General features: G+C 35.0%; 1 long non-coding RNA gene and 1 pseudogene across 1 annotated transcript; both read right to left on the bottom strand.

The window, feature by feature from the left end:
* Window positions 1–1,037: 1,037 nt before the first annotated feature.
* Window positions 1,038–1,707, bottom strand: LOC122138510. The gene is made up of 3 exons (XR_006155637.1): window positions 1,600–1,707; window positions 1,405–1,506; window positions 1,038–1,318 (listed from the first exon to the last, which is right to left on the bottom strand). It is a non-coding gene; the product is annotated as an uncharacterized LOC122138510 (long non-coding RNA).
* A 1,344-nt stretch (window positions 1,708–3,051) lies between these two features.
* On the bottom strand, window positions 3,052–6,597 carry LOC109052056 (annotated as a pseudogene).
* Window positions 6,598–12,904: the final 6,307 nt, after the last annotated feature.

The following is a 12,904-nucleotide window of genomic DNA, read 5'->3' as shown; positions in this document are numbered from 1 at the left end:
GCAGTGAGACGCTCTTGCGTTCCTCCCCCCACTTCCACAGACACCTGCTGATTGTTGACTCTGTCTGGGACCTGCTCAAGGCTGTCTCCATGGCAACTTGCTGTGTATCGCTATGACAATCCTGCGGACTGAGGCACCTAGATTTGATGGCAGGAGTAGCGACTCTCCAGGCCTACACATACAAGAACTTTTACATACATACAAACATACATACGCACATACATAAAAAGATATGCATTCACCCCCCTCACCCCCCATCCCTCGCCTTTGCCGCTTTGTACCGGCAGTCTGACAAGCGGGTCTGTGACCAACGCCGAGAATGGCTGCAGGAGCGGATGGCTGCTTGCCTGTGCTGGGTTACCTCCACCCCCCAATCCCCTCCCCTGTTGCAAGTTGTGTGTTTTTCATGCTGTACTGATTATGTGCTTATGTTGCTGAGGTGTTTATTTTTTTCCTGTTCCCACACTGTACTCCCCACAGGAGCATAGTCTGGGTTTTTTTTTTTTTTCTCCTCCCCTCCCTCATGTTATGCTGTATTTCTTTCTCAATCCCCTGTCTTCCTGTCCTGTCTTCCCCCTTGTCATATTGTATGTATGGACAGGTTGATGGCTAATTTCGCTGGTACCTGTGACCAGTGACAATAAAGGGCTACTACTACTGCTACATAGTACAATACAGTCACGATTTATGAGACAGTCAAAAAAGTAGTTGAATTATTGTGTATCTTACATGGGAAAATTAGTGGTTTGCTTCACTTTTGGTGAATATATTATGCCAAATCAATGGAAACACCACAGCAGATTTACAAACAGCAGAGAGTGGAAATAGACAGAGAGGAAAATAGAGGCACATTCTGAAATTTAATTCTTTAAATTCTGAATGAAATAGTTTAGGACTACTGCTGTGTAGTGTGTATCCATGCCAACATGATTCTATTCTTCTGGGTTACTAGGCGCTTAGCCATCTTGAAAGAACCATCCAGTGAGCAACCTAAATGAAGAAAAAACGCCACAAAGATAACACACAGAAGTAATGCTAACACTTTAGTAGTATGTCTCTCTTTCCACCCAACCTGCAAAGAAAGAAAAAATAAAACTTTACTTTTACAGTTGAAAAACATAAAATGATGAACCCTTACACTACTTGGATATACATTTGTATACTATTCATTTAAATCCAACAATACAGTACATTTGGTTAGAGCAAGGTTGCAGTTTCCTGATTAGCTCTGGGGTTCTGTCTAAGGATGAGCTTTCTGATTTCATCATAAATAAAGATGAGAAGAGAGTACGGGAAGGAACAGAACCACCAGTTGGGCCTGTAGATAGAGTGCAGAATATAAACCAAATAGGCAGCCAAGAAAAAAACTGCATATTTATTTTATACAAATAAATTTTAGCCTACTTGAGTGGTTACATTCTGAAAGCCACATCCATGCCAGGGCAATAAGACAAGAAAGCCGCCAGTGCTGTTTCCTCAAACAATCCAAAGATCAGGATTTTGTTCCTTGTAGGACAAAAAAATGTAGTAAAGAGACAATAAATAAAAGAAAATCTCCTCAAGAACATGGCTTACGCTCATTTGTTCTCCCAGACTCACTTCGTTCCCTGCTGGAAGACTGAATTATGCCTGGTCTTGCAGATAATCAGATCGGCCCACTGCACGACCACAATGCTGGTGAAGAATGCTGTATGGCACACAAACTCCACAGTCTTTCTCTGTTCATATATCTGAGAAAACTTAACATTGTTTTGATACAATAATAATTTCATAGTATCACTTGTGAAGTCCAGTGTTGGGGGGTAATGCATTACAAGTAATGCGAGTTGTAATCAGATTACTTTAAGTAACTAGTAAAGTAATGCATTTCTTTTAAATTTACAATAAAGTATCTGAGTTACTTTTTGAAATAAGCAACGCCAGTTACTTTGTTTTGCATATATTGACTGACAGCTCTTGTGTTGCCATGTTGAGAGAAATCAGGAGTAAGTGCAGCAGTGTTGTTTGTGAGCATGATCTTACTGTAGTTCTAGACTAAATATAAACCTGTGTTTACTCTCACCTGCACAAAAACAGATTCAGTATCCCTCAAAATGAATAAAAACAGTCAAATGCAAACTCAGAATATTATACAAACCTGCAATTAAATATGTTAAACAATTAAAGACAAATATCATTTATGTATTTTATCCCATTTTATTAACCAGTGTCTTTGTTACTGACCTTTGATGATCCAGTTCAACCATACTAAGCAAACATGACACGTGTTTCATTTTAGTTACTGCTGTATAGTGTTGAACTTTCTTCTTCTGCTTCAAATTCTTCATGCGATTTGTTTGAGCTGCACCCTCTACTGTACAGACGTGAATTTACATTTCCTTCAGCCTGAGGCGTATTCATTTCACTTTTGTTGTGAAAAGGCTTTTACCTTTGTAAAGGAAGAACATTTTATATTAAAAACAAACAACCAAGTCCTGGCCAGATTTAAAACATAACTCTAAAGTAACGTAACACATTACTTTCCATACAAAGTAACTAAGTAGCGTAATTAGTTACTTTTTTTAGGTAGTAACGCAACATTGTAATGCATTGCTTTTAAAAGTAACTTTCCCCAACACTGGTGAAGACGTCATTAAAATTAGGGTTTTGAAGCTTTTAGCAGATGCCTGTTAGCTTTGAGGCAAATCTAAATGCTAAAGCACACCTAAATGTTGACTACATAAAATTTTAGCCAATATAAAAAAAAAAAAAAAAAAAAGAAATTAATAAATTTTTTGAATACAGTAAAATAGAAAACATAAATGTAATAAAATGTAACAATATTACTGTTTATACTGTATTTTAAATCGAATAAATACAGCCTGGTGAAAATGAGAGACTTCTTTGAAAAACATTTATAATTTTACTCATGCCAAACTTTTGAACAGTTTTGTGTGCATTTTATAAGGACATTCGTTTTTGGGAAGATATAGTAACACTGTTGACTCATGTACCTAAAAAAAATATTTTATCCAAATCTATGCTCTCAAGAATGAGAATGTCCCTCCCCCTGACTAGACAAAATCTTCCATTAAAACTTTAAAGCCATTTTCACATTTTGACATGAGAAGCCTTTCTATGATAGTATGATATTGAGAAAAAACTTGGGATGAGATTCACAATTTAGCACCTGATCGAATACCATTAAAAATGACAGTCTTAGAATCTTTTCTAAGACAATTTTAGCATTTTTAGTGCTATGCTCTATCATTTAAGCTACTTAAGCAAAGCAACAAAATGTCCACCTACCTATCTGTCCATATGCAGTGCTGTCTGTTTTAGGGTTTCTGGGCTGTCTCTTCATAATATCACTATCAGAAGCCTTGTATGCCAGAGAAATAGCAGGGACCTTGAAAACAAAACAAAATGATTAACTGTCATCTCTTGTAGAGATAAAATACCAAATGTGAAAGTGTGAAAAAGAAAATAACTCAGTGTGTTGTGCATTGAGCATGTGTGTTCCCAGGTTAAATAAATAGAATTGGTTACAGTTCCTAGAGTCTAGGGGATGTTGGCGATAATGAAGAGCAGGAAGGGTGTGATCTCAGGGATGTTACTGGTCAGGGTGTAAGCAATGGACTTCCTCAAGTTGTCAAGGATCAGATGGCCTAGAGTGGAGAGATAATGCTAGCAAAGAAACCCACAACATTGAGAGGATATGAAAAAAGGAACAAAAAGTCTCCTGTACTTTCCTCTATGCCTGTGACAATTATTGCAAAGTTATCAACCAGGAGGTTTATGTCAGCAGCCGGACCAGAGGCTGCGAGGGGTCCTTGGTGGTTTGTGGAAAACTTTTATTTATATACCAAGAAATGAGAAAATGTATTTTTAATATTGTATTTTTATTATTTTTAATTAAATATGTTTAATGCCAAAATAATCACAAATCATGAAATGTTCAGAAAGCATGAAATAAATTATCACCATTATATTTAACAGCTTTTATTATTTATTATCATATTTTATTTATTAACAGCATTTACAGTGCCCTCCATAAGCATTGGGACAGTAAAGACAAGTTTGACTTTAGACAAGTTTGGCTTTAGTACATGAACAATATAAAACAAACAAATGTAAACAATCTCAGCAATTTACAATTTAAAATAACTTTTGTCCTATTTTAAAATATTTCATGATTGCAAAATTGAATTCTAAGCCACCATTATGCCATTACAGTCTTTAATGTCACATGATCCTTCAAAAATCATTTGAATATGATTTGGTGCAAAATAAAGATTTATTATTCTTTCTATGCGTTGTAATGTGTTAGTTGTGTCAATGTTATGTAACATATTAATTTGTGGCATATTTTAAATTCTTGAATGGGAAATCTACTAAGTAGAGATGCAAGATCCTAAATCCAATACCTGATATTTGTTTGTCGAGTTGAAAGGGATTTCCACCACTTTGGTGTACTTGTCTCTCATTTCTTTCATTGATCCACAGCAAAGCTCAATGCATTTCAACAGAGTAGATTCAGATGCATCCCCAGCAACATCCCTCTAAATATTTAAACACACAAGTGAGATATTTATTAGAAAATCTTACAAACCATGCCATAGCTGATGTTGATCTACAATACAGCACAAATAAAAAAAAACAAACAAAAAAAAAACACTTACATTGTGAAAGATTATTACAAATTAAAATCATTTTTTTTCTAGTTTGATTTATTTTAAACTGTAATTTATTTGTGTGATGCAAAGCTGAATTTTCAGAAGCCATTTCTCCAGTCTCCAGTGTCACATGATCCTTCGGGAATCATTCTTATATTATCTATAATAATATTGTCTGATTTGATGCTTAGGAAACATTTCATATTAGTATCAATGTTTCAAACATTTTTGGGGGATTCTTTGCTGAATGGAAAGTTCAAAACTATTTTCAAAGCAAGTTCAAAACATTTATTTTTATTATAAATTTTATGTAACATTTTAAATCTCTTTACTGTCACCTCTGATTAATTTAAGCAAATTTTTCCACCAAAAGTCATTGTACAACTTAAGCACTAACGCACTAAGTATAATTGCTGTGCCTCAGATAAAAAATTAACCTTTAGAAATGGCGCATCTGTTTGCTCTGCCAGAAACACAGCCCTGTTGCACAGCCCAGCAATACAAACCAATGATGCCCAGGTGGCCAAGCTGTGGTCAATGGAGGCCCCGCTCTGTTTCTCTGTGGTGTCAGCCTCATGGATCTGGTTATCAGACCACATGTGGGCTACGGTCATGTGATTCTGCATTAATGTGTCAGTTTTATCAGAACAGATGGTTGAGGTTGAGCCTAGCGTTTCAACAGCCTCAAGGTTCTTAACCAAACAGTTTTTCTCCGCTGCAAGGTGAGACAAACTTAAAGAATGAGAAGCAGAGAACAACTGTCAAGCAAATATTAGGGCCTGATCTTCAAACAAAGTAAGTTTAAACTAACTAACCATGACTGTAGCAAGAAGACCTTCAGGCACATTGGCCACAATGATGCCAATAAGAAAGATAACAGCTTCCAACCAGGAGTAACCAAGAGCGAGAGACAGAATAAAGAAAGATGATGTGGATGAAGTGCTCATTGTCAGTGGAGATGGGGGTGCCTCCGACCTCTAGTCCAGATGCAAGTGTTGCAATTTGGCCCATGACTCTACGGTCTCCGGTGCTGATGACGATACCACGTGCAATACCTATGTGCAAATATTGCATCAGAAACATTTAAATGTAAATTTAATCGAAGTAATCGATCAAATTAGTTACATATGCAATATTTTTAAAGTCAAATTAGTAGCTAACACAGTATAATTAATCACTGGCATTCCTGAATGAATCACAGATGGTGAACAAAATTGTAAAGAAAATGATTCAATGGATCACTCATAAATACAGTCATTTGTCGCCACCTAATGAGTAATATTAAAAGTAAAAATGTAAATATAACAAAAAAATGAGATTAATTTAATTATAATGAAATCCTAACAATTATGCAAATATAAGTAAAACACTTTAGTGAACATCTGTAGTGAATGAGAATATAAAATACCTTCTACACAGTTGGAGGAGAAAAAAGCAATATTCCAGGCCTCTAGAGGATTATCATTTGAGAAATCCGGGGACCGTGTCTGAGGCTCTGATTCTCCAGTCAGAGAGAAGTTATCCACCTTAGAACACCCAATTTAAAAGCTATTTTTACATGATGTCACTGCCACAGAAAGGAAATTTGATGTTCACACTACACTGATCAGCTCATAAGAAATAGCGGCTCATAATAACCTTGCAGCCATGTGAGGCTATGATTCTCAGGTCAGCAGGGATCCTGTCACCACCTTTTACCTCCACCAGATCACCAACCATCACATCCTCAGCACTGATATGTTTCTTATCACCATCACGGACAACCAATGCTTGCTAGAAAGGAAAAGAAGGTTTATAATCTGAACAAAAATGCATAAGAATACAAACCTACAATGTATTTAAGCTTATAGATTAGTTTATTAGAAAAACTGAATGGCAAAAAATAACTAATTTTATTTTATTTATTTTTTACCTGGGGAACCAAATTCTTGAAAGAATCCATATATTTTTTTAAATGCAACCTATACATTACATATTTTTCACTTATTACCTTGTATCTCATGTGGTGAACATGAGGGTAAGCCCAACTATCTAATTACCAAAACATTCAAATTACAGCCAACCTCCCGAGTTGTCAATGGTCTTTGATGTATTTCGAAGGGATCAGCTTTCTCTTGACATGATCTGCTACATGGAACTAACAAGTATAATAATGTTCTGCAAGGCCAGTCTCAACTAGGGACATGGAAGCAACCATGTCATCTTGGCCTCTATCCAGTGAAAAGAAATAAGCAGAAGCAACAAAGCCTTTTCCCTCAGTACATTTCATTTCCCAAAGAGAACATGAGTAGGCAAAGGTGGGAGTATCATTAGTTTATCTCAGAATTTCTGCGAGGGTCACACATCCGCAAACTCGCAACAGATAAACACTCCCGCACAAAGACTTGTGCTCATGTTTTATTCAACTGTCCAGTCAACCAGAGTTCAGTGCAATTGTTGCCTCAGGCAAACATGTTATGCCACCTTTGTGGTGACACACAGAAGTGTGACAGGAGCAACTGTTTATGAGAATGAAAAATGGATTTGAGGATGTTTTTCCAAATTAGAAACTCTTTCTTTGTATGGCCTCAAACAAATTTACAGCAGTTGTAAACAGTACAAGTTAACAGTTGTTTGGTTGTAAAGTGAAAGAATCTTTGAGTCTACATTGTGATAATAGCTGTAGTATATTAGGAGGCAAAAAGTAACTGCATGTTGACATCTATCCTCCATTCTTTTCGCAAAGGATTAGGAAAGTTTTGTGGTAATTCAGGTGAACTGACCTAGATAAAGAACACCATGTTCTTAAGGGAAAGGAGAGAAAACCTCACTCCAAAATAACAACCTATGGCTCTAGAACTAAGGTTAGGAAGTAAGGAAAATGTGCAACAACAATAATAATAAAGTAAAAATGAATATAATTAATTAGAAAGTTATTAGCAAAACAGTATAAGCACAATTTTAAATCCTGATTCCACACTGAGTGTGCAAATAAGGACGTAAGTAGTGATGAATAGTAATGAGTGCTGCATGTACTGCACAGGTCATACTACAGCCCACTACACTCCCACTTCTCAGTCAAACTTAATATAAAATGCAATCATAGAATAAGTAACAATAAACTACTCCATATGCCCATCAAAAATACAGTACCGGTTAAAAGTTTGAAATAATTTATTTATTGAAATAATTTATTTATTTTATGTTTTTGAAAGAAATCTCATCTGCTTACAAAGGCTGCATTTATTTGATCAAAAATATAGCAAACACATTAATATTGTGAAGTATTATTACAATTTTAATGAATTGTTGAATTATTAAAATATTAATTTAAAATAACTATATTAAAATGTAATTTATTCCTGCAATAGCATAGCTGAATTTTCAGTAGCCATTAATCCAGTCTTCAGTTTCACATGATCCTCCAGAAATCATTCTGATGTTGATTTTTTTATTATGTTAAGTTGGTACTTAAAAAACTTAATTATTCCAAAAATTATGTATTTTATGATGCACAAAAATAAATCCCAATTACAGGGTATAATGAGCATTAACAAATCTGGCAAAATTTGATAAAGAATAATTTTTTATAATATTTATAATAATAATAATAATAATAATAATAATAAAATGAATTGATGAACAAATATTACAGAAAAAATCTTTCCCTCTGTTAAAATGAATTATTAATAAAAAAAAAAAAGAGTGAAGAAAATCAAATATATTTTTCACCATCGTTTGCTTTTTCCTGCCTTGCATGTTTGACACTGCCTATGAGAAAACCATGACAATGTGGGAAACCAAGAACAGCAAACCTCAAGTGGCTAAAAGATAATACAATCCTGGTGTTGAGCTCTACTGTGGAGCAAAAGAGGGGTTGCTGTGTAGTCTTGACTTGTCCTATAACATTATATTATGGAACATGAGAATTGTTAGGTTATGTCTAAATACTATTGCATTTTAAAACTGTTGCTCTGTAAATCTTAATGCTTAACTTGGGGTCTTAGGACCTATTATGCAAGAGCTTTGGTGGTAATATGTGTATATATCTAAGCCACGCTTTTCTGACACCAAACATTTTTAAACGTCTGAGAAATATCAGTGACACACAAGAGAAAGAGCTGCGGATGGTGTGAACCCAGACCATTTTCAATGAGTTTTCCAATTTCATTTGATGCATTGCTTTTATTTTGTGTGTAAGCCTGTGATTACAAATGGTTATATCACTCAAGCCTCTGTTTGGTGTTTTATCTATTTATGCCAGAAGGACACAGATGCTACCTTAGACAAATGCATTGTAATTCTCCCCCTTTCAATCCCTTTGATCTGATACAAATCCATTAAAGGTATTTCTCTCGTTGGGCCATATAAAAAGCCCCACTCTGTTTTCTTTTGATCTCCGTCCAGCTTGTATTCACCCTCTCCCCATTTCAGATGTACATAGAAGTCCAAATATAGATCACACACACCTTTTTAAACAGTTCAGGTACACTTTCTTATAATGGATCCTATTGTAAACAAACACAAATGTGTCATACTATAGACAAGGCTTCAGATAACACCATACCTGCACTGAGGTACAATGGACACTGTAACAGTTCTGTTGGTTGATGGACAAGCCATTTATTCTTCACTAGAAGAGCACCAGTGCTGCTGGGTATTCTCTCTGAGATCACATGACCTCACTTTACTGATGCCTGTTTGTAATGAAGTGTCGAAACCTGTCAGACAATGAGAAAATGAATTATTGGGGATGTGACCTGAGCCATGACAGCAAACAGAATGACACTTCATATCAACATGGCATATCAAACAGCAGTTTTGACAAAACACATCTTTAGATCAGATGCTTCTATGTGCATATAGTGGAGCTGTTATTGATTTTGCATTTAACATACAATGGGAAATAGACAAAATTGCATCAAAGGCATAAATATGTTTAATGGCTATAATGTTGGATACAAAATGTCATTGCTGAATTTTATTGCTCATAGGGTCATTGTAAAAATATCCTGTTAAATTTACTGGAGATAACTGGCAGTTAGTTGCAAAGCCAATATATAAATAAAAATACATTGTAAGTAAACAAATATGGTGACAATGATTTATTGCAGGATAACTGTATATTTATGCTTTTTAATATTTTACATTATGAGATATTACATTTAATTTAGAATTTACTGATGACATAATATAAATGTTTGGGTAAACTATACCTTATTATTTAACTATTAAGTACATTAACCTCAGATGTTTCACTAAAAATATTTAAGACTGTTGTTGACAGTTATAGAGCTACAAAGTCTTGGAAGAAACTGATGAGTAATGTTTGAGTTTATATGGAAATCTCTTTTTATTACAGAATTTGATATCTTGGCATGTAAAATTCATGAAAAGGGATCTTTTGCTCAAAAACAAGGCATAAGCAAAAATCTCTTCCCATATTTATTTCTTTCAACATTGCCTCGGTTTCCCAAAGCACTAACTTTACTGTCATACTCCAGTTATCATACTCCATCCTTACTACCTAAGTTTCTGTCTGTCTTTGCGTATTTCTAACTGTCAGTCTACATCTGTGTCAACGGGAGCCACTTCATCTTCACGTCAGCCCTTTTCTCTCCTTTCCTCTGCCCACAACCAAACTGCATGCTTTTCTCTCTATCAGTGCACCTGTCACCACTGTCTGTCTGTCTCTCAGACTGTGCCACTCAATCTTGTCTTGATGCTGAACATCTTCAGTCGAAGCCTTTTGATGTTAGCTCTGTCTCCAGCTCTGAAAGATGCAACAGATGTGGAAGTATCTCAAACACTGAATGTAACAGACGGTCCACATTTTTCACATTAAAAGAATAGTAAACTCAAAAGCTGAGAATTCTGTCTGATTTACTCACTCACACATCTTTCCAAACCCGTTTGCTTTTATTTTTTTCCCATGAAAGAAATATTAAGATTCAAGAATATTCACATAGTCATTTTTCATATAATGACAGATTATTGCAACCACAAGCTGTCAAGCTTTAAAAAAGTCATATCTGTGTTGTCGGAATCACTAACTGATTGCATGATACTTTGTGCTTTTATATTATTATGTCTCACTTTTTATTAAAAACAGTCCATGTGAAGTTTTATATATATTTTCAATATAGAGTATACAAATTTTTTATTTTTAAAGTTATTTTAATATTACATCTGTGAATAATGACTTAAATTCTGACATTTTCATAAAACAAAGACATTATAAGACTTCAAGAGACTAATAGCTATATGAATAGACTAGTTTATTGATGTTTCTGTAATTGCTTTTTAGAGCAGTCATTATAAATTGTCATTGAATGGATCTATATGAAGATGAAAATGATAGCATACAGGTTTGAAATTACAATAGAGTGATTAAATAATGACAGAATTTTCATTTTTGGGCGAACTATTTTTTTATTTTTTATTTTTTTAGCTACAGTAGATATCTTGCACTAAGTAGTAATGTACACATTGTTGAATAGAAGAAGCAGAAAGTATGTTTGTATGTTTATTAGAAAAGAAACCAGTTATTTTAAATTGTAATAAAATTTACATTTTATTATTTAAATGTTATTTTAATATTAATATTATATACGTATATAAACACACACATACACATATAAACATTCCTTATTATTATCAATGTTAAAAAAGGTTATGCTACTTAATATTTATGTGGAAACTGACATCTGCTGAATTGTAAATGACTTCACTGTCACTTTTGATCAATTTTATGCATCCTTGCTAAACCAAAGTATTAAATTCTTAATAAATAAATAAAATTTAAAAATCTCAATCGTAGTAGTTAGTAAGTGAGGGACTTACTGGTGCTCAGTTCTGCTTACGAAGCCTAATGAAGTATATAAACATGTTTTTAGTCGGCATAATTCTGTAATTATGGCATCTAACAGCAGGAGCTAACGGCTGAAGCTAACAAGCTAAACACTCTCCATGTAAAATGATGCTAGCAATTTTGTTTTTACTCACTCACTCACAGCTTGAACACCTCTATAACAGTAATGTCCTTCTGAATGAAAGAACACAGCACAGCTAAAGATGAAGGAGACATGAAAAATGTGAAGAAACAGACAGATGATGAAGCTGTTTGATGTAGGAATATGATATGAAAAACTTGATGTTTAAAAGATGCAAAACTCACAAATCTGACACCTTACAGTTCTGTCACCTCAGGGAGATAAAACATATTCATTTTGTGCTGAGAAAAGCTAGACTCTAGTTTTTCTTTTTTCATAAAGGCTCCCGGCCACAGTCTTCTGCATACTTACTCTGCATTTCCACTCCAATGATGGATTTCTGCACTGAAGAGACAGAAAAAGAAATGCTTCGAGCTGGATGTTGGATATTACTCAATACTTCATGAAATGTTCTGGGTGGCTGTTGGATTTATTGATGGCTATGCTGGACTGTTATTGTCAGGTTGAGTAGTAGTTCCTAGCTCTTCAAACTGTAAATAAAAACTAAGTGTAAATAAGTGTAGACGATGTCAGATGAACATGCAACATTTATGATTAATTAAAAACCACCCAAATAAAAAAAGTCCAACAAACGAAGAAGTATATGCTTATGAAGTCTGTCTTCCTTTTTCAGCAATAAGCTGCTGTCATCAGTGTGTAGGCATAATGCAAATGAGTTTCTGTGTAGTTCTGTGTAGTAGAACATATCTAAATTATTCTAAGATTATAAAAAGTGTGGCCCACTAAGAAATCGAAATGCTCCCTCCCCGCCACAAAATTCAAAATGTTGTGAATGGGGCCGGCTTCACGTGTTTGCCTTGGGGTCCACAGCGCCAGCCTTACACCCTGTCTAAGTGTGTTCTAGTGCCTCATCGCAGGGTGTGCACAAGTAATCTGAGTGCCAGTAACCAGATGCTGGAATTGCAGTTAGCATACGCAACCTGCTAAGTCCTAAGCACAGACTCGCTGAATGAAGCTTCATGAAGAAACTTCACTTGGCTGTTGGTATTGAACTTACCTGTTCTTCCTGCAGTTACAGACATACTGAGCTCGAGAAAGAATTGAGATAAGGTGCAGATCTTTAGAACATGTGATGTCACTGAGACTGGCTGTTGTGATTTGACCATTTAGGCGCGCAGAAGACAAAGGTTACAATGCTTGTCCATGTTCTGCTTGGAGTGCAGAAAGCAGCCTTTCACCAGTGGATTCAGTTCTCTTTCACAGCCTACTTTTTAATATAAAGCACATTCCGCTCTTTGCATTCTCATTCATCCATGT

This window comes from Cyprinus carpio, chromosome B9 (assembly GCF_018340385.1).
Source record: "Cyprinus carpio isolate SPL01 chromosome B9, ASM1834038v1, whole genome shotgun sequence".
Classification (NCBI taxonomy): domain Eukaryota; kingdom Metazoa; phylum Chordata; class Actinopteri; order Cypriniformes; family Cyprinidae; genus Cyprinus; species Cyprinus carpio.
The sequence above is the reverse complement of the archived record's forward strand: the minus strand, read 5'-3'. Positions and strand labels throughout refer to the sequence as shown.